The sequence below is a fragment of the Spermophilus citellus genome (genome assembly GCF_964194105.1).
Source record: "Spermophilus citellus genome assembly, chromosome: 8".
Taxonomy (NCBI): Eukaryota; Metazoa; Chordata; class Mammalia; order Rodentia; family Sciuridae; genus Spermophilus; species Spermophilus citellus.
Window position 1 is genome coordinate 109,910,081 of NC_138189.1, and position 23,949 is coordinate 109,934,029.

The following is a 23,949-nucleotide window of genomic DNA, read 5'->3' on the forward strand; positions in this document are numbered from 1 at the left end:
AGGAAGGAGAAAACCGTGTCCAGGATGAATAGGGTATAAATGTAAGACCAATGACATCACTCCTACTGCCACCTAAGTGCTACCATGATACCCAACAGGTTTTCTATTCATGCACAGAAACAAATACATTTTGAAAGTCTACAAGAATGATGATCATGCTTAACCAGCATAAGCAAGGAAAGAATTAGTCTATGCAACACACTGCATAGCCGCAAAATGTGTGATAGCAATAAGCTAATCAAACTCAGGTCTTCTCTGCATTTGGCTCCAGAAGTCCAGATTGTCCCTTGTCAAAATGTGTAAGTGTTTGCAAGAAAAAAGTAATAAATTTACCATTTATTACAAGTAAAATTGCTCAAGCAATTAAGTAAAGTGTAGAAGAGGTGTGAGTGTATTTGTTTGAACTTTGAGAGTCCATGACAGTTGTACATGTATTCACAAGTCACACTCAAGTAGTTATATACTCACACATATTTTCCCACAATCTGGCTTTTTTCTGCCCTAGATAGTCAGTCACCCAAACCTAAAACAAGAAAAAAAAAAAACCTCAAGTCTAAACAAGAATTAGAAACATAAACAATATAATTAGCATCAGATGGTGGTATACAATGTAAAAAATTAGAGTAGATCCCCAGCATCAGCAGAATAGTCTCTGCTTGCACTTTAGTCAGAGAGACAGGTGGATATTTTGAGCTCTGTTAAGCAGTAAAGTTTTTACATGCCTCTCTGGAAATGAATTTGGATTGATGACTGGTCAGTCATCAGCTGTTTGGAAATACTGAACCATTTGGTAAATAATGTGGACAGATTCCCACTCACCTTTTCTTCTACTTTGCTGTCTCTGTTGCTCATCTACCACAAAGACTTGTCTCTAATTAACCTAGAGTTTTGGAAGAAGACAAGTTGAGGAGTGGATATAAATTACTGTAATCATGGAGTGGGAATACCAACCAAATAGAAAAGCTTCCAATGTCAGGAGACAAAGAACAGAACATAACCCATATTAGGAAGAATTGCCCTGTATAGTGCCATAAGGAAGCAGAAAAGAAAGCTGTATTCTTTGGCCATTTCTAGAGCAAAGTGGAATATAATCTATGTTTAAAAGGAGTTTCCCTTTCTTCTGCACAGTCCAATTTGGCAAATCCAGATGGGATCATTTGAATCTGAACTGGCCGAATTGTTACAATTAATGTAAGAATTGCTTTTAGCAAATTTCAACATTTTGCAAGCTAAGGAGGACTGACTCACCAGAGTAATGTGCTGTCGTTAATGTACTGACCTTGAAATAGAGGACATGCCTTGGTAAAGGGACTCCCTGAAGAAACAGAAATATATTGATACTAGTTATAGTATAATTTACTTTAGTGGACATTAGCAGAAAGTAGAGACTGGAAATATAAAATGTGACTGTAGACAAACGTGACTTCTTCATTTGACAAACGATCTCAAGATTTAACCTAAATAGTAGCAAAAAAGCACAGCCCCATACCTATATGTCTTTGTATAAATAATAAAGAGGTTCATGATTTGCTTATGAATTTAATAACTTGTATCAATTTCCTGCAAGTTATTATCAAACTGGGAAAGAATTAGCATTGCTTTTCTAGCATTACTTACTATTAGTATGCTAATTTTATGACAATTCTAGAAGGTAATAAAGAGAGCACCACTTGTATAGTACATTTTTATTCTAAAAGTCCACAATATATTATAAATTACACTTTGAAAAGAGTGACAATCACATTTTCCAACGTCCATGTAAAATCATATATGAGTATTTAATTTAAATTCTTTCCTTTTATTTATGTAGTATACTTATCAAAATAAAGAGATTTGAAGAAGGGGATAAAGGATATACTCTGAAGTTACTATTTTATTGCTTTAGGAAAATTCTAAGATATCCATAATTACCAGTACTTAGAGATAAAGGAAAATGGGATCTAGTAGCAATAATGCTTGATCCCTCCTTCCCAATGTCCCCATGGGTATTCCTGTCCTTCCATGACACTTTCAATCTGAAAAAATGAATAAAAAGGACAGAGCTTTGAGACAGCAATAAATATGGCAATATTGGCTAATCTATGATAGACTCTAGGAAGTTGGTGATTTCTCACGTCTTCTTTTCAAAAATTAGGAAAAATTCATGAGGGGGTCAAATCCTCTTATTTAGCACTGTGGTTTTCCATTTGTAAAAGCATAAACTTATTTTAATAATGAAAAATTATAGGTCCACTACCTTCAGGCATTGTTCTCTTAGAACTCACTGTTTAAGACAATTTATAATGATATGATACTCTATAAAATCAGTATGCATCTAAAGAATATAGATATTGTTAATATCTATGCATCCATATTCATTATTCATGCTGCATGTTTTATTATAGCTAAATTAAGACCATGCTGACAGTGCTTTGTGTGCATATGAATTGTTGGACGCTTTTCTTCTGGGACTATACCCCAGGCATTGGGATCTTTTGCTCCAGCCCTTTTACTTTGCGGTAAGATTTCTTCCCTTCTAGAATTGCCTCCACTGACTACCTTTCTCTCTGCTCATCATAATCCATCCTAAAACAGAAATGTCCTATTCAACTGTAAGCCCAATCTTGGCACTCCTCATGACCTTCCAGTTCCTTCTATTTACTAATAATTGAGCCTTAATATTTTCCATGGTCTGCAAAGCCTATACGATCCTGTTATCCACTTTATGGCATTTCCTAGTGCTCTCTCCCTCTGTCACTTACAACCATGGACACTGCCTTCATTGCTCCTGCCTGGACAACTAGTCGGGCCACATATACCTCAAAGCTATAATATTTGCTGTCTCATGGTCTAAAATATTCTTTCCTTGACATCTAATATAATATAACTGTGATTGATCTGTATTTTACTGTTCAACTTTCCCCACTTCAATTAATTCTCCATAAGGCAGAGAGGCATGAATTTATGTGTATTTTTTTACTACTGAACCTCTCCTGCTTAGAACAGTGTTCGGCACATGCTAGGCAAATGCTGTACTACTGAACTACATTCCCAGCCCAGAAAAGACATTTTCTAAGGCCATTTCTCTTCTGTTAAAGATAACTACAACTCTGAATTAAGAAATATTTTATAATTTTTGGACTTGAATAGAGAACTATATTAAGAATAAAAAGTATAGTCTTGCATTTAATAATAATAATTACAATGATATCTAATGATACTATAATCCAGACATATTGTAACTGCTTTTTCTATGTTAACACATTTAATAAAAAATTTATTCTCTGAGACAAAACATTTTAAACAAAAATTATTATATGATGCATGACTATTATTTTTACCTAAATTTTAAAGAAGAGGAAACAGAGGCATGAATTTGACTTTCTCAAATTCACAGTGATTATAAGACTTGACACTGCAAAGACACAGTATGGCTCCTGGATTTTACTCTTGTATTAGTCAGGATTCTCTAAAGAAACAGAAGAAAAAAAAGATGTACAGACGTTTACAGGAGAAAACTTACTATGGGAATAGGCTAATATGATTGCAAACGTCCAGAAGTCTCAAAATATGTCATCTGTAAATTGGAGACTCAAGGAATCAGTCTAAGTCCAAAAACCTTTAAAACAGAGTTGGGGTGGCGGCCCCTGGTCTCAGAGAACCAGGACTTCCAATGTCTCAGCTAAATTAGAAAGAATTTATCCTTTCTCTGCCTTTCTCTGTTGCCTTTCTCTGCCAACAAATTAGATGATGCCCCCACACATTAGTGAGAGGGCGTTTTCTTAACTTCGTCTACTGATTCAAATATTAATCTCTTCTGGAAATAGTCACGTCCACACAGCCAGAAATAATGTTTTGCCAGGTATTTTGACATCCCTAAGCCCAGTCAAGTTGACACATAAAAGCAAACTTCACAATTCTTAACCACCACTTTACAATGCTGATCTTTTTAGTTTTAATATGTTGGCCTTCCTTCCTTTCTTTCTCTCTCTCTTCTTTTCCTCCCTCCTTCCTTGTCTTTATTTCTTTCTATTTCTCCAAGTTCCATTGTACATATTTAGGCAAAGCACAATGTATTTTATTAGAACTCTCTGTATATTTATAAATCTATAGAATAAACTTTGGGAATCATTATTTTTATAAAGTTGAATATTACATTTACAATTCTAAGTTACTTATAAATTTAATTCTAAAAACAAACTGTAAGAGGAAAAAAACTATGTATCAAGTGTAGATATCCTATAATCAGTGTCTTTCACTAAAGGTATAAGTTTGCCGCAGTCTGACTGGGCACAAAATCACGAGCCACTCAAGCAGGAACAAACTTTATTTTTTGAAACTGCCGCCAATGCCCTGTACGCCCCGGGAAGAATCCAGATCCACCCACGCGGGGTTCTCCTGGAACCCCAGAGGAAGTTCCTCCCCCGGAATTCCCTCCTACTGTACTTCCCCAACCAATGGGAACTCTCCAGGAGTCCAGTAGCAGGCCGAGGTGAACAGCAGGAGTCCAATATCCATATGAATGCAAATCTTAACATAATCATATCATTTCAATGGCTAGCTGGCGTCACCTTTCAACCAAAAGTGCCATGCATCATATTACTTGGCTGTGGCTCTTAGCATAAGTTGTGCTTTGTCTCGTATTTTTACTGGTGCATTATAATTGTACAGAATGGTGGGATTTATTGTTACATATTCATTCATGCACACAACGTAACAACATAATTTGACCAGATCCACTTCCCAATAATTGCACTTTTAAAATTTCTTATTATGGTAGTGTATAACAATATTTAAATGTAAGGTTTCATTTCCTTGTACCATTTAATTTTATATTTACCAATAAATAAGTACTATATTTTCTACTACTTCCAAATAGGTTAAATATTGAAATATGTCTATTTTTTCAAGTCCAACAAAAAATATACATCTCTGAACAATAAGAATACCACATTGAGTAAAATTAAAATGGAAATCAGGATGGTATTTCACCATGAGAAAGGAGGCAGCACAAAAATATCTAATGAGATGGAATGAAGATAAAGTCTGAGAGAGCACCTAAGATGGGCAGTCTTCACCAAATGGTCAAATCCATCTGAATTAGAAAACCTGGAACAGATTAACTGTGGATCATTCTACTCTAATCACTATAGGAAAGCATGGTAGGATATAAGAAAGGAGATAAGTAGATGAATATAAGTGTGTGTGTGTGTGTGTGTGTGTGTGTGTGTGTGTGTGTGTATCTTGTAGAATGATTACAACTGAAATGGTTACAACTGAAAGGGGGATAGCACAGTGCTTTAAAATCATACTCTAATGATCCCCCAATGATAACTTTTCCTTTTTGTCTCCTAAAATACTGTCATCTATCATTAACATTTACCTATTATTCCCAAATAAATTATACTTTTGTTGTGATTTTTCTTATTTATTAGATCCATAAACCTTGTTTAATATCAAAAATAGAAATATGTTGTTGTTCTATGAGTTCAGAGAGACTGATACCAGTGCCTGAATGTACTGGTCAATAAACAAGTATATATGTATCTTGCAGAGGGATAGAGGTTGTTTGTACATTAATGTGAAAGATATCATTTGCAAAGATTTCCTGAGCAAGCCAATGACTAATTTGGACTTCAAAGACCCAAGAATACCAGGATATTCTATATCCTAAGTAAGAAAGGTTAAAAACAATCTGAAAAGACGTGGGAAATACTGAAAAAATATGAAAGTGTAAAAGGAACATAATGGATGAGACACTTGAAAAAATGCACATTTTTCTGAAGTGCAAGTAGGGTATGAAGCATTGAGGTTATACCCAAGCTGCAGATGTCATAACAGGATGAAGTTTTCTCCAGCAGTCAGGAGGTAGAAGCTAGATGTAGGTTTTATAGAGGTTTGTATGGAAAGAGGATGAATTAAAGAGATTTCTCAGTAAAGAAATTGCAGAGTGAATAGGATGTAACAGCATGCAATTGTATGTAGTAGAGATTTGCTGAACAGTTAGCCATGAGGTGGGAAGAATAGAATAGTTCTCAGTTTTCTTGTTTGAGAACTAGACTATATCTACATACCATCTGCCAGCAAAGTGAAATGAGATTAAAATACTGTAAGAAGAAAGGCTATTCGTAGTGAAGACATTTTGAATTTGTAAGACATCCATGTGACAATTCATTTGGATATACAATTCATTTTTTAAAAATTGTGTTTTAAAAAATCTTCAATTTTGAGGGTAAAAGAGTAATTCAAACTAAAGAGTTTTAAGTCTTGACAGTAATTTTACTTTTTGAAGTAGTAATTTTAAATATGAAAACCTTTTGTTCATTTCTTTAGAGTTTTTATTATTTAATGGTTATAAGTACATTAGCTCTAAAATGTAAACTTCCTTATGCAAATCTTGTTTTGGAGACTTTCAAGTTGGCAAAATCTTTTTTCTTTTGTCTCTAGGATTGTCATGAATAAATAGCACAATTTCTTTCATGTTCTTCACCTTTGTTACAGATGATCATGAAAAATAAAAGTCTCTCAAAAATTCAGCCGACTGTCAGCACAAAGGCATTTGTATTTTTAGAAAAAAGTGCTAGTTTCTAATTTTCTGACAAAAATTATAAAACGTAATGTCATCTGTTGAATTTTGGGATATCTAATGTATCTGTCTGAGTGGCTGCATCCTTGCAAATACCTGAATGGAACTGAAACCTGGAAAGAAGGTATGGATTCAGGACATAGATTCATGTGGGATCAGATTCACAAACATCTTTGCAGGCAGAAGGAGACAATAATGCATATTGAATTAGCCCAAGGCAAGTCAGCAAAAAAAAAAAAAAAAAAAAAAAAAAAAAAAGCAGAGATGTGTGAGAAAAGCCTAGAATAATAAAACGCTGGTATTGTTGCATGTTTCTTAAATACAGTAAATTTTTAAAATGAGGAAGAGAACAAAAGATAAAATCACCCACTATGTGTGTCTCTGGGTTTTATGAATACCAATATTATTTATGAATAAAATCAGAAAATTATTTGCTTTTATTGAACCCTTTTGGTGTCTCCTGATATTCTCTTTTAAGTTTGGCTTCAGTTTTCTTTTGTATTTTAATATCCCTCTTCCCTGTGGATGCATGATTCTGAGTTTGATATGTGGGAGGAAGAATCATGCAGATGTCGAGAATTCTTATCTCTTCTCCCAGTAGGTTTGTTTTTAATTCACTCTCCCACACTTGTACCTCTAACCTTCTTAATAAAAATGAAATCCCTTTATATTCATTAGCATTTTAATAGAAAAAGCAGACTACAATAATTGTATATACTATGTCCATATGCTATGTTAAATAGGACAGAGCATTCTGTGATTCCCAGAAGAAAGTTGCATGCAGCCTAAATACAGCATTTTGATTGTATCAGACCTGGATATAGTATTATTTTCTTTTCCCACATAGCAATTATGGTTAAAAGCACCTAAATGTCTAGACATTTAGGAATTTTCCCCATGTTATGAGACTGTACGGTATTTCCAAAATTCTGCACAATTATGAGACATGATTAAAGTAAAACAATTTTAGATCTCATAAAATCCTCAGGTAAAACAATCATTTTCATTCTCCATCAGGCTGTACAGGACTGTGTCAGCTATCTGAACAATGCTCCAAATTTATTACTTTGGAAACATGAATATATTAACGTATTTCAAAATTTTTCTTTCGGAAAAGTATATTTATTGGAAGCTTCTTGTCAAACACATTATAGTTTACAATGGCCACCATCAGTCAAAGAAATTGCTCAACTATGATCCTATCAGTGGTTCTCCAAGTATGAAAGTGGGATATTCTTGGCATTGCAATGGGTGAATCATCAATGAAAATATAGATAAGAGATAAAGAATAATTTCTGTAATTTACAGGCTCTATTAACATGAAAAAGTTAAACAAATAGGAAATGAAAAAAAATTAGGTCTGTTGCTCAGTCTATTTTTATTTCATATTTTAACTTATTATTTTAAATCATGTTAGGGATTGCAAGAGTTTTCAGGTCTTAGTCAATATGATAACTGCCTTATGATTAATATTTGAAGCAGCCAGGCATGTATTCCCAATTTAGAAATACCTCTCCATCTTTAAAATATCAGCATCTCATATTTTCATGGGTCTCTATAGACCAGCTTAAAATAAGTGAAGGGGACAAGTATGTATGCAAAGACAGGTGTCTCTTTAATTAGACTTTTCTTATTTTCAAGATATCTTTATCTGTTGCCCTATAATTACCTCTTAACAACAATGATAAACACAAAAATAATTTTCTTCTTAGTAATGTTTTATAGTTAATAATGGGCCACATAAATTTTGCCATTTTGATCTCTGGCAAGTAGATGGCACACATTTAATTATTGTCATATTATAGATAATTAAACGGAGGCTCAATTACCTGTCTACATTTTCTCAGCAATTAATGGCAAAGGTCAAAGATGAATCCAAATCTTCCAATTTCTAATTCATATCTTTTCTCTCTATTTGTCACATTTTAAATGTCACAGACATCTACAAAGAATCAACTGAAAGCTTACTAGTTGAATGGAGTTGATCTTCTTGAAAAAGATTCTCACCTTTTTTCCTTTTCTCCTGAGGTCATTTTTAGTTACAATTCTTCCTATGACTCCTCAACTTTTATCTGAGTCTCTTGTTCACATAATAGGCATCCATAATCCCCCCCACCCCCAATTAGGTGCTGTAGAAATTTCTAAACTATAATATGCATGTTCTGTGTCATTCATTTTGTTTTTCTCTTAGGGACAAATTCCCCATATGTGTTATAAAATATGTATTCTTTGGGATGCTATATATCAGAAGAATATATCTTGTAATTGTTTAGATTTGGGGTGTCCTATAAAGACAATGCAAGAAAATTTAGACGTTAAGTGCTTAGGTGATGAGAGCCTTAACCTAATCAGTACATTAATCCATTTGAATAGATTCACTCAGTGGTCATAGGCAAGTGGGATATGGCAGGAGGAGGTGGGTTGTTGGGGGTATGATTTTGGGGTATGTATTGTCTCTCTGCTTCTTAGTGTCATGTTCTGAGCTGCATTCCTTCACCACACTCTCCCACCATGATGTTCTGCCTCACCTCAGGCCCAGAGCAATGGAGTTGGCCATCTATTAACTGAGACCTCTGAAACCATGATCCCCCAAATAAACTTTTTCTTCTCTAATTGTTTTTGTCAGTTATTTTGGTTACAGCAGCAAAAAAAGCTGATTAAACATATCTGTACCAAAAATAACAGGTCAGGTGACATAGAAAGTAGATACTTAATGAATATTCAGTGATGAACTAGGTCATAATCTTTCAGGTAACCTTCACCAACGATATTTTTAGAAAAGGCAAATTTCAGCCTCTTCTGTTATTTGATTTTGGCTTTTCTATTGGATATGGATTATTATGGTTACTATGATAAAAAGGAAATTTGCAGACAAGGGTCAAGAAAACTAAGGAGAGTTCCTGAGATGCCTTGTGAAGTTCTTTAAATGAAGCTTGAGAAGTGGCAGGCTTTGTCTTTTGGGGAGCACAGGTATCATGTGGTAAACAACATCAATAACAAAACTCAAAAGGCAGTATTGTCTAGTTAGACTCATTAATATCTGCCAAATGTTACCCACACTCTAGTTACTACAAACTGGGAAGGAAGGGAAAACATTGCAGAAGGAATGCTGAGGTATCAGAAGAATATAAAAATGCCCAAAGGTGTTGGCTGCAACTGTGATACTTTGATGTAAGTCCTAAGTAGTTATCCAGTAAAGTCGAATGCTGATCTTCCTTTCCCAGTCATGATCTATCAACTTTGAACCTGGCATTGCAAATCCCCAACAGGTCTTTAGGGTACATAAATCCTCACTCCCTGCTGACACCATCTTCCATAACACAAAGCTGAGAATCACCTCTCTCTGGCATCTGCCACTGCATCTTCTGCAGAAACTTTTTACCAATCTGCCCCCAGTGACCTTGCAGTTCCCAATATCCAACCCCTGCTCTGTCTCATACAGGAGTCTGGCCGTTTGACTTTCCTTTCTTTCTAGTTCTCTGCTCACTTATCTCCTCTCTTTATATCTTCAAGCTTTTCTATCTGTTTCTTTCTCTCAGCACTGAAATATAGTAAATCTTTCCATCTGAAGTTAACACCCAGCACTACAAATTCCCTTTCAGCTTTCACTCTTTTCCCTTTCATAGCCAAATTTATGAAATAATTGCCCTTGCTCTCTTGCTGTGTTGCTTCACAATCCTCTTTCAACTGACAACCACTAATATGCATTCAATAACTGTAGATTTGATTACCCTTTCTAAAATTTTATATAAACTGAATAATACAATATGTTCTTTTTGCCATCTGGCTACATTCGAACATCATAATTAACTTGTGATTTGCCCTTATTGTTGCATGTATCAATAATTCATTCTTGCTAAAGGACCACATTTGTTTATCTTTTTTTTTTAACCTGTCAAGTAACAGTTGGGTTGTTTCCATTTTTGAGCTATTACAGATAAGTCTATTAAGAATATAGGGGCTGGGGATGTGGCTCAAGCGGTAGCGTGCTCGCCTGGCATGCGTGCGGCCCGGGTTCGATCCTCAGCACCACATACCAACAAAGATGTTGTGTCCGCCGAGAACTAAAAAATAAATATTAAAAAAAAATTCTCTCTCTCTCTCTCACTCTCTCTCCTCTCTCACTCTCTCTTTAAAAAAAAAAGAATATATGTGGGCAGACTTGGGTTGTGGCTCAGTGGTAGAGTGCTTGCCTAATATATCTGAGGCACCAGGTTCAATTCTCAGTACCACATATAAATAAATGAATAAAATAAAGGTCCATCAACATCTTTTAAAACATTTTTAAAAGAATATTTGTGTGCAAATTTTTGTATATATCTGTGATTTCATTTCTACTATGTAAATACTAAGAAATGAAATGGGTGAAATTGTGGATTATGTCTTGTTTATATATTTAAAATTCACAGAAGTTGCTAAACTTTTTTTTAAGTTGCTGTACTATTTTAAATTTCCAACAGGAATATATCACCATTCCTTTGTTTCCTACCCACACTTGGTATGATCAGCCTTTAATTTTAGACATTTTAATAAGTATGTAGGCATAGCTTAATTATTATTGCATTTCACTAAAGGTGAATAATGTTATGATATTAAAACTTTTCATGAATATTCAGGATCAAAACAGAAAAAAAACATATTATGTACTTACTCGAATCTGGATGTCATGTTTTGTGAAGCACGTGTTCAAGTCAGTAGTTCTTTTAATTTATGTTGTTTTCTTGTTATTAATTTGTGAGAAAACTTTATTTCTATAATACAAATCATTCATCAGATGTTTGATTTGCAATTATTTTCTCCCAACCAATATTTTGTGTTTTCATTCTTCAAACAGTATCTTTCAAAAAGCAGAAGTTTTAAATATTGAAATACAATTTATGAATCCTTTGTCTTATGGATTATTCTTTTGGTGCTATATATAAGAAATCTTAGTCTGAGTCAATATTGTAAAATTTTTCTCTAATGCTTTTTCCTAGAAAGTATAGTCTGTTAGGTTTAAATTTCAGGTCCATGATTCACTTTGATATTTTTCTCTATAGTGTGTTAGGTGTGGATTGAAGTTTGCTTTGTTGTTGTTGATATCTTTCATGTCCTTTTTTAAATAGTTTTGGCAATGTGCACTGAAAAAACAATCTGTCCATTTCCTTGGATCTTTTTTTATTTATCTCAATGATGTTTTGTAGTTCTCAATCGATAGCAGTTAGACTTCTTTTTTTTTTTTTCGGTCTAAGTCCTTCATATAGGTTGATAGCTTTTAAAATTATATTCTTTTTCAAAATTGTTTTCCATTATGAATATATATAAATACAGTTGAATTTTGCACCTTGATACTGTATGCAACAATCTTGTTAATCTCATTCATTTATTCCAGTAGCTATTTTCATAGGACTTTCAACAAAGATGATTGTGTCTTCTGCAAGCAAAGACAATTTTACTTCTTTCCAACCAGAATTCTATCTACCTTTATCTATACCTATCTATGCATATGTCTAATTTTCATGCACTGGCTAGGACTTTACATACAATGGTGAATAAAAATGGTAAAGCAAAGATCTATTATTTGTTTTAATATAAGGTAAAAACACTTTCAACATTAAGTAGAATGTCTCTTAGAATGTCCTGTTGGGTTGAAGAAGTTCCATTCTATTCATAGTTCACTGAAAGTTTTTGTCATGAATAGATGTTGAGTAAGTATCTTCAAATGTTTTTTTTCCCTCTCTATGGAGATAATCATAGAGTTTTTATTGTTAAGTCTATTAATATGACTGTGGTAGTATGGTTCCCCTCAGGAGACAGAAGTCACAGATAGGTTAAAGAAGGGGTTTAAAATAAAATTAATTATGATAAGAAAGAATACCAAAAAGATGCAAAGAAACTGGATATTGTATTATGGGTCTGATAGGGAGCACTAGAAGGTAGACAAATTCAGAAGGTATTTAGACAATAAGAAGGTATATTAGCACACCAGAGAATAGAGAAGTTTCCTCCTAAGGCCAAGTTTCTGGGACTGGTCTTCAGTTATGAAGCAAGCAACCAGAGAGGTTCTACATATAGGTTGGAAGCAGGAAATAAGTAACAAGTTATGAGCATGCAGAGAACACATAGAAGAAATAGGATCCTTTTAAACCACAGGTGGGCTGTGCAGGGGCCTAAAGAAGGAGCAGTATTTTTGACTGATGTCAATCTTTTGATGCAGGCTACATGGGGGCCATACAGGGACTAGAAAAGGGAGTCAGGATAGACAAGTGGACTGAAGATCTTTGGTTGTCAATGTCCATGGCTGAAAGGTAGCAGAGGGACAAAAATCTGGGCTCATGACTCATAAGGTTTATCAGATATTCTCATACCCACACAGCTGATGCTCAGGTTGTTGCCAAAAACAACGGAAAGCTTCTTCCTCCTACAGTGTCCCTCCAGTGCCCTTTACCAAGCTTAATATTTTGTTCACTTTCAAAAATACTAAAACAAATTTCCTTGATCATCACAGAGGATGTATTGAAAGGTTCACTGAGAGCCAAAAAGCAATAAATTGATAATTCACACAGTCCACCTGTTCACTCTTCATTTAACTCTTTTGCAATAGTAAAGCAACATAAGCTATTCCAACCTAACAAGATATGTATGTCCTTCTTATAGGTAAATTCCTTACTCTGCTACAAAATGAGAAAGCATAAAGTCTCTACTATAAAATGAGAAAAAAAAGTCCCAACAGATTTTGTTACCATTGCAAATAATAAATATTTAATTACCCTTCATATTCAGTTATGTTCTTGCTAAATGTTCTCTTACATAAAGACTAAATTGTAAAGTTAATCTCTAATAACTCGTGCAGAAGATAAAGATTTTTTAAAAGAAATAGAGAGTAGGGAATGATTAAGGTGTAAAAATAAGATATATATGGCAGACATAGAGAATATGCATAAAGTGTCCAACTCCTAATGTTTCTAATTGGCCACATGGTTGTAGTTGATCTCTATGGCTTTCTTCTTTAACTACTCATTCAATATTTTTTTCTCATTTTAGCCAGAACCTCAGCTCCTTTAGTTTGTTTTACACAATAGAGTAACCTAAATATAAACTCTCAAACAAATGGTTGAAATCTTCAGTCAGCTACAGATTTTTATCTGTTTACTTATTTACTTATTCATTTTGGTGGTTGAATACATGGCAGTCTAGAGGCATCCTAGAGAATCTCCTTCACTCCGACAAAATCTTCTTTTCCTTCATCAACTTCAATTCCCTTCCATAACTGGTGTCAATCATTTCAATCATTTCAGCTACTAAATTATCTCCATCTTTTTTAACTCCTGAAATAACTGAAAGATACCAAAATTGTGAAATGGAAATCTCAACTTTGATTCAGTGAAACCATTTTTGTTTCCGTATTGGAAGTATCTTACTCTTGGAAACAAACATCTTCAAGTCAGCAGAAGTCAAAACTGCTTAAGTAAAGAAGCAAAATTCCATTCCTTGGGGGTAATTAGTTTTAATAGTAAAAGTAGCAATATCCACATTCATTGCTTGATTCCTGGACTTACAGATTCTGTTCATGAGGGGAGAAGCACCATACAATGATCTCTGATTCAAAGCATGAAATACATCCTATGAAAGAGAAGGCAACATTTCAGAGTGCTATTGTTCAAATGGAGCATAACTGTGTCTCTAATAAGTCATTATACCCTCCAATAGGACAGCTACTTCTAAATTTTGACTTAAATAATAAGATAGTTGATTCCATGGACTTGAGCCCATTTCTGCACTTTTTCTTAGCAAGAAGTTATTTTATTTGACATAATGATAGATGGAATGCTATGATGATAAACAAGGCATTCTATGACTCTGTGTGATGGGGCTTGTAAAAGCATTATGGGTTTGAGAGAAAAGTCCATGTCCAGAATATGTATCCACTCCACTGAGGTTAAATCTTTGCCTTCTTAATGATGGAAGAATGAAAATCTAATCAATCTTCTATCAGAAGATAACTTTAAACTCTCTTCATCCCTCAAAATGGCATTGTGTCAGAGATTCACCGTTGGATTCTGCTGTTGGCAGATAAATCACTTGGCAATTAACAGCAGCCAGGTCAGTCTTGTTCAGGAGAAACCCATGTTGTTTGGCCCATGCATAGACCCTGTTCATACCACTATGATCACTTTGTTTATGAGTACATTGACCAAGAGCTTCAGAGGCAGGGGAGAAAAGCTGATTGAGTTCAATAGAAGTGTAATTTCACCCCTAATTATTTTGTCCATTTGATTACATTTCCTCAATAAAGAATGCCCTTTGATGAGCACTCACCCAAGGCACAAATATTTTTTTGTCTATGTCTATCCTGAGTAGTCTGTCCACATACTTTTTTTTGCCAAACTTTCTGTCCATCAATTTTCTAATCTTATTCCTCAAGTCCCTTATCATTCCACCCAAACCACCATCAACCCATAAATAATTATACATCTATCCTCAGGACAATTCTCACTCAATACATAGTGGACAATAAAATTTATCATTCCATATTTTCTCTATAGGGAATATTTTCCTCTCCCAATGATCTTAGGGTTATTCCTGATACAGGCAATAGTGCTGTAGCATTTCCTTTTAAGGGAGTAGCAACATATAATATGACCCACTTCTAAATAAGATTCGGGATTGTTCTTCATCAGTTATTTGTTTATGAAAAACACTCCAAATTCCAAAGGCTTGGACTGAGAAGAAAATGAGCATGAATTGGTATTAATGAAATCATAACCACCTGTTCATGTAAATTACTTATACCTCACTCATCAAATACAGTCAATAACATGTTTATGTATATACATATGCACATATATATATATATACACATATAATATCAGACAAGTAAAAATGGTTTGTGAAATGTGAGGATGGTCAAGTTCTCATGAGATAATATTGTGAACAGTAATCTAATTGATGTAGCTCTGAAGCAATACTGATAGACAAAAGTATATTGCTTTTAATCATACATAAAAATTGATAAGAAGAAAAAGGCATGAGTTAGCTTCATAGCACCATAAGTACCAAGGCTGTCTTGATTTGCTCCAGCAAATCTGGTACAGCAGAAGCTACTATTGTAATCGCCATCTGATTAAGTTTATGATAATCCATTAATTCTTCATTTGATTTCTATACAAGTCAAACTAGGAAATTAAATGGGTATGTGATAGGTAGGACCATCCCTATATCTTTGGACCATTCCTATACCTATAATTTAGGACATCCCTAAGTCTTCATGATGGCATTAATCTCTGTAATCCTCCCCAAGGTCTGGTATTGCTTCTGATTTATAATTCTAATTTGGCATAGAGAAAGTCCAAAGAGCTTCAATTCAGCCCTTCCCACTATTATGGACGTTGCCACAAGTTAAATGACCTGTGCAAGTACTCTAAAAATTATTGATTTTGTCTACTGAAGTTATATGTTGAAGGGCTGGGAAATATCCAGGATTTGTCTAAAAACCTACTAAAATGGCTATAATTCAGATTTAAGATTCCACCTGACATTCATAATCCCCTACTTTGATTGGTGGGCCACTATGGCATTTCAAGTTACCAGAAATAAATTTTATTCGAAGCCAGTATCTAGCAATTCCTGAAATGTCTGGGAATATCATTTTTCCCAATGCATAGGCACTTTGGTAAACAGATGATTTAGAAAAAGATTTACAATTTAAACCTGCTGCAGTAGTGCTCTGTCCTTCCTTGAAGACCTGGGACTTCTCTATGGCCAATGGGCTCTGAGTCGTCTATGAGTCTCACATATTGAAACTGGCTGAGAGGCTATAATTCTGTACCTTGGAAACCCAAGTCAGGTTTCTTGCTACCAAGCTTAGAGTATGTTTTTCTTATGTAAATCCAGCAATATGCTAGTAACCTGTCCATCTATTTCATTCCTAGGGACACTGTGATCAATTATCCTCTACTAAAGATCTCTGCAGGTCAATGCATTCTAATTACTGGCATATCCCTGCTTCCCTTTATGGCTGATTTGCCCACCTTGACTTTGATGATTAAGTACTGCTGCTTGGCCTCTGCTATGCTGGACTCTTGTCATTTGTTTTTGAAATACAGAATCCCATCTTAATGGTGGCATTCCCCATGGTCATATCTGGCTTAAAATTGAGTCAATCATAGAGATGCTCTCGTCACTGATGTATTTATGAACACCTTAGGAAAAGAGCATTTTCTAGATCTTTTTTTATAAAACATAATTGTGGGATTGGTGTGCATATAACATATGATCAATTCAGTCAAACATTACTACCTCCCTAAGCCTTTGGGTTTTCTTTTAATACAATGCCAAGGAAACTCTGGAATCCCACTATCAATCAGTTGATATTGAATTCATATACACTCAAACATCCAAGTAATGTTTAGTGATATATGTTCAGCTGCAAAAGTTAATAGGCTCTAGAAAGACTATTAACTATATCTTTATCAATACATTTAGCCCAATATAATATAAATATTTTGTTTTTCATGATCTAACATCCTTACACATATTCCTACACATTTCCCCTATTTCTGGTGATACATATATTAGCATAAGCTATTTCTATTTCCTCCTGGAGTATTGCAGACCAGAGTAATCATCCTCCTAGAGTATGCTTGAGATTTGACCCTATTTTTTATTTTGTTGGCAACTTGGTGATTACAGTGGATCTTAAAGAAATTGTGCCTTCCCTTTTTATGGTAACCACAGAATTTTCAGTCGGAGGGAATCTGGGTTTTTTTGGTCCTTAAAGGGCTTCTTCTACTTCTAAAGGAGTCTAAGAATGACAAAGAGATTAAACATTGTCGTTTTTGTTTGAGTCCAATAAAATGTCTACATTTGGAATATCAGTATTTAATTCTTTCTTCATTAATGCCTTAACTTTCATATGAGAAACTAGGAGAGATGAAATTCAATTATCATTGTAACATAGCAACTTATCCTTAAAAAGATTGTTTGATTTTCAGCAATATCCACCCTGCGGCTACTAGAAATAAGAGATCTTTTAAGGACTGCCATGGATGCTGTCTGGTTACCACAGTCACAATTCAAATTGTATTATATCAATTTCAGTATAACACAAGAATGTCACTATAGTAGACATTCATTTCTTCTGTATTGGCCTTTGTGCTATTTTTGCCTTATAACATCTTTCTGAATAGTTATTTTTGTCTGTAGAATGGTGTTATTAATTTCATTTAAGTAAATGTAAAGAAAAATAATATAGACAGAGAGACAAAGTGCAGAGGCAGGAAAGGTGGCAGAGTGGCTCTTTGTCCAAGGGGCCACGTTTATTTATAACAATAGGTTACATTAGGTCATTAGTCCATAACCACATTATTGTTTAGAGTATCAGTAAGGTTGCTTATTCTGCAGTTACAGTTCATAGTTACAATATGCAATGTTAGGAGATTTGTGCAGTTCTCAAGAAAGTCTGTTGTCTGAAGTTACTGTTAGGTGGGCAGCTCCAGGAGCAAAGGAGCTTGGTGAAACATTGTAGTTATCAAGCAAGCCAGTTCCTTTATTCCCAGGAGTTTTGTGCCTAAGAATAAGGTCGAAGCTGATAAGATTCTAGCATGGAGGGCATTAACATAGCAACCGGGCATCCTATGCCTTTGCACAAAAACTATCCCAGGCATCAAGCATGTCACATCCATGAAGTCATCATGGATCCCAATCCCAAACACAGAACCCCTACAAGTAAACATTACATTTTCAAAAATTCAGATAAAAATTAGTGTTCATATTTATGCACATAAATACCATGTCCAATAGTCATTTCTTCATGCCAATCCCATTTCCATCAGATATTGTTTTCCTTCTTGAAAGACTTCATTCATTTGTTTTTTAGCAGTGCTCATTGGGTATTAATGAATTCTTTAAGCTTTGGTGTGTCTAAAGATATCTCTATTTCTCCTTCAGATTTTGAAAATAATTTTCTCTAGGTATACATTTATATATAGTCAGTTTTGTTTTGATTTGACTTTTCTTTTAGCAGTTTAAATACCTGATGGCTTTTGGCTTGCTTTACTTCTGATTCAAATTCTGCCCTGATTTTAAATTTTGCTTCTAAGTATGCAATGTGGCCTTTTGTTCTGAATGTTTTAGGATTTTATTGTTGGCTTAAAGCACTTTAGCTATAATGTCCCTTAGTATAGTATTATTCAGATTCTTGAATTAGGAGTTTGTTTGAGATGGATTTAAAAATTGGAATGTCTCTGGACCACAAGGTTTCATCAAATTTGGGAAATGTTCATTTAAATTTATTTATTGGGGGTTGGAACATGGCCGCCGAGGAGGAAGCAGCGATTCTAATGTCTTCACATTAATGGGATCAAAAAGACCCTTTGGAACAGCGGCAGTCTACATACCGAGGAACTTCTAGCAAAATTCCGTGAAGAGGGGTCCCGCCGGGAATTGGTAGGTCTATTAGAAGTGTCAGTTTGTGGCCGCCGGGACTCGGGGCCCCGGGGACTGTGGTACTTGCCGGAGAGGGGCTGTCGCCTCCCCGGCCCCGGGCGCCGCTGGAGCCGCGAGCCAGAAAGACACGGACCGGGCCGCAGTGCGGCTAGAAGCCAGGAACGCCGGGGGCGGAGAGAGCGACTGGGGCAGCGCTGGCTGTGGAGGCCGCGCGGAGAGAGGCGTGGGAGCCCGAGGCTGAGACACACCGGAGAGAGCAAACTAGCGCCCCGCCATCATCCCAAAATAGCAAGAAGAGGAAGATGGCGGCGGGAAGTGAGTAAGCCTCTCCGAGCTCCGCGCCCCGTGCCGCCGCGTCTGAAAAGCTGAGACAGACAGCTGCGACTCGGCATTAATCCATCCGGCTGAGGCGGCTGGTCAGCCCTTCACATCCTACGGAGGTGGATGCCTGCCGGGCCTTCGAGGGTAGTGGCCGCAGGGTCCAGGCGGGGCTTGGGAAAGACAGTGGGGACCCGCCCGTTGCGTTGGACACCCGGCAGGGGGAGGCGAACTGTCGCCGTTTGCGGGGGACACCACTGTGGCGGAGGGCTGGCGTCGCGGGACTGCGGTGGTAGAGATAACTTCATTGAAGCCTGCTGCTACAGGTGTGTGGACCCCTGGCTTTCCCTCTCCACGCATTGGGGAAACCTTAAGGGCCCCTCCCAGCTCTCCCGTGAGTGCTACAGCCAGCCCGAGGGAGTCAGAGGTGGGGTGGGACCCACAGTGCGGAACTGCCGCTCCCGCCAGGGCTGACTGCTGAGGCCTCTTGCACCACCTACGGGGGAGTGGCTACTGGAGGGCAAGTAAAATTCGCTGAGGATTCTCAGCCCCAAGCTCTACAAACTTAGGGTCTGAGGGAATGGCAATCTGGAGGAGTGTGCCCAGTCGTTCATGAAAACAAGGCTCCCGGGAGCAGCAGACCTGGCCTGTAGCCAATATTGCAGTGAGAGGGGCCTGGCTAGAGGAAAAGTAGAAGTGATTGGACACAAGAGGAGGCCCTAGGCACTCAGGATTGGAGACTCGCCCAGTCTGGGAGGAGCTGCTACACACTGATTGGTTCCCGCGTACTGACAGGAGAGACTTGGCCTGGTGGGCACAGCGCCACCTAGTGGAAGAGAAGTTAATCAAACTCTAAGACGGCATTTATTAGTTTTTTTTGTTTGTTTTTTTTTGTTTTTTTTTTTTGATTTGGTTTTTTCTTTCATCTTCATTTTTATATCTTGTTTTTTTTCTTTCATCTTTCTCTTCTAATTTTAATTTTAATTTTTTTAAATTATTATTATTTTTTTTATTTTTTTAAAATTTTTTTTCTTTTTTAGTTCCTATTTCTTTCATCTTTTGTCTTTTCATTTTTCTTATCCCCCCTTCCTTGAATTCTACCTGCCTACTCTCATTCTCCTTAGTGACTTCTTCCCTTCCCTTCTAATACCTTTCCTCCCAAGCATCAAATAAATTTATAGGAATAAGCAGTAACTCAGCAGTCAAACAGAACAAGAAGCAACATGAGCAGCTTCAAGAAACAAGGAAGAAAAGGAGTACAAACAATGCAGGACAGCCTAAATATTCAGGAGGACCTAGAGTCATCAGAAAAATGGTCATATAAAGACCTCAAGGAACACCTTAGACAGATGGAATGGAACCTTAAAGAGGATACAAGACAGCAAATTCAAGCAGCAAAAGAACACATTGATAAGGAATTACATAAACAGCTAAAAGAAGAAGTTAAGCATCTTTATCAGGAGATAGAGATTATAAAAAATAATCAAACAATAATTCTAGAAATGAAGGAAACGATAAACCAAATTAAAAACTCAATTGAGAGTATCACTAACAGAGTGGAGCAAGTAGAAGCCAGAACATCAGATAATGAAGACAAAATATACCATCTTGAAAAGAGTCTAGCCAACTCAGAAAGGCTGGTAAAAAATCACGAGAAAAACATCCAAGAGTTATGGGATAACATGAAGAAACCAAACTTAGGAGTCATCGGGATAGAAGAAGGTACAGAGTTTCAAACCAAGGGAATGAGAAACCTGCTGAATGAAATAATTACAGAAAAGTTTCCAGAAAAAAAAAAGGAAACAGATATACAAATTGAAGATGCATACAGGACACCGAGCACACAAAATTACAGTAGACCAACGCCAAGACACATTGTTATGAAGATATCCAATATACAGAACAAAGAGAAAATATTATAAGCTACAAGAAAAAGGAGACAGATTACAATTAGGGGTAAACCAATACGGTTAACAACGGATTTTTCATCACAGACACTGAAAGCGAGAAGGTCATGGAACAATGTATTTCAAACACTGAAAGACAATGGATGCCAACCAAGAATTCTGTATCCAGCAAAATTAAGCTTCAGGTATGACAACGAAATAAAGATCTTTCATGATAAACAAAAGTTAAAAGAATTTGCAGCCAGAAAACCTGCATTGCAAAGCATTTTGAGCAAAACACTACACGAGGAAGAAATGAAAAACAATAACCAAAACCATCAGTGGGAAGTGCCTCAGTAAAGACAGAGGGTGAGGGGAAAGATAATCATGGAGAAACAAACTAAATTTTTCTTAAAAAAGGATAAACAATCAAACATGGATGGAAGTTCAAACCATATATCAATAGTAACTCTGAATGTTAATGGCCTAAACTCTCCAATAAAGCGACATAGGCTGGTATCATGGATTAAAAAAACAAATCCAACAATATGCTGCCTCCAGGAGACACATCTGATTGGAAAAGACATACACGGCTGAAGGTGAAAGGATGGGAAAAAATATACCACGCACACAGTTCTCGTAAGCAAGCAGGAGTGGCCATCCTCATATCGAATAAAATCGACTTCAAGACTAAGTTAATCAAAAGGGATAAAGGAGGTCATTATATACTGTTAAAAGGAACCATTCACCAACAAGACATAACAATTATCAATATTTATGCACCAAACAATGGTGCTGCGACATTCATAAAACAAATTCTCCTCAAGTTCAAGAATCAAATAGACCACAACACAATAATTATGGGTGACTTCAACACACCTCTCTCACCGTTGGACAGATCCTCCAAACAAAAATTGAATAAAGAAACTATAGGACTCAATATCACAATCAATAACTTAGACTTAACTGACATATATAGAATATATCAACCATCATCAAATGGATATACTTTTTTCTCAGCAGCACATGGATCCTTCTCAAAAATAGACCATATATTATGCCATAGGGCAACCCTCAGTAAATATAAAGGGGTGGAGATAATACCATGCATTTTATCTGATCATAATGGAATGAAACTGGAAATCAATGATAAAAGAAGGAAGGAAAAATCCTACATCACATGGAAAATGAACAATATGTTACTGAATGATCAATGGGTTACAGAAGACATAAAGGAGGAAATCAAAAAATTCATAGAGATAAATGAAAATACAGGCACAACATATCGGAATCTATGGGACACAATGAAAGCAGTTTTAAGAGGAAAATTCATCGCCTGGGGTTCATTCCTCAAAAAAAGAAAAAACCAACAAATAAATGAGCTCACACTTCATCTCAAAGCCCTGTAAAAGGAAGAGCAAAACAACAGCAAATGTAGCAGAAGGCAAGAAATAATTAAAATCAGAGTGGAAATCAATGAAATTGAAACAAAATAAACTATTGAAAAAATTAACAAAACTAAAAGTTGGTTCTTCGAAAAAATAAATAAGATCGACAGACCTTTAGCCATGCCAACGAAGAGAAGAAGAGAGAGAACTCAAATTACTAACATACGGGATGAAAAAGGCAATATCACAACAGATGCTACAGAAATACAGAAGACAATGAGAAATTCTTTTGAAAACATATATTCCAACAAAATAGAAGATAGTGAAGACATCGATAAATTTCTTAAGTCATATGATTTACCCAGACTGAGTCAGGAGGATACACACAATTTGAACAGACCAATATCAATGGATGAAATTGAAGAAGCAATCAAAAGACTACCAACCAAGAAAAGCCCAGGACCGGATGGGTATACAGCGGAGTTTTACAAAACCTTTAAAGAAGAATTAATACCAATACTTTTCAAGTTATTTCAGGAAATAGAAAAAGAGGGAGCTCTTCCAAATTCATTCTATGAGGCCAACATCACCCTGATTCCGAAACCAGACAAAGACACCTCAAAGAAAGAAAACTACAGACCAATATCTCTAATGAACCTAGATGCAAAAATCCTCAATAAAATTCTGGCGAATCGAATACAAAAACACATCAAAAAAATGGTGCACCATGATCAAGTAGGATTCATCCCTGGGATGCAAGGATGGTTCAACATACGGAAATCAACAAATGTTATTCACCACATCAATAGACTTAAAGATAAGAACCATATGATCATCTTGATAGATGCAGAGAAAGCATTTGACAAAGTACAGCATCCCTTTATGTTCAAAACATTAGAAAAATTAGGGATAACAGGAACTTACCTTGACATTGTAAAAGCTATCTATGCTCAGCCTCAGGCTAGCATCATTCTGAATGGACAAAATTTGAAGGCATTCCCTCTAAAATCCGGAACAAGACAGGGATGCCCTCTATCACCACTTCTATTCAATATAGTTCTCGAAACACTGGCCAGAGCAATTAGACAGACGAAAGAAATTAAAGGCATAAAAATTGGAAAAGAAGAACTTAAATTATCACTATTTGCAGATGACATGATTCTATACCTAGAAGACCCAAAAGGGTCTACAAAGAAACTACTAGAACTAATAAATGAATTCAGCAAAGTGGCAGGATATAAAATCAACATGCATAAATCAAAGGCATTTCTGTATATCAGCGACAAAACTTCTGAAACGGAAATGAGGAAAAACACTCCATTCACAATATCCTCAAAAAAAGTAAAATACTTGGGAATCAACCTAA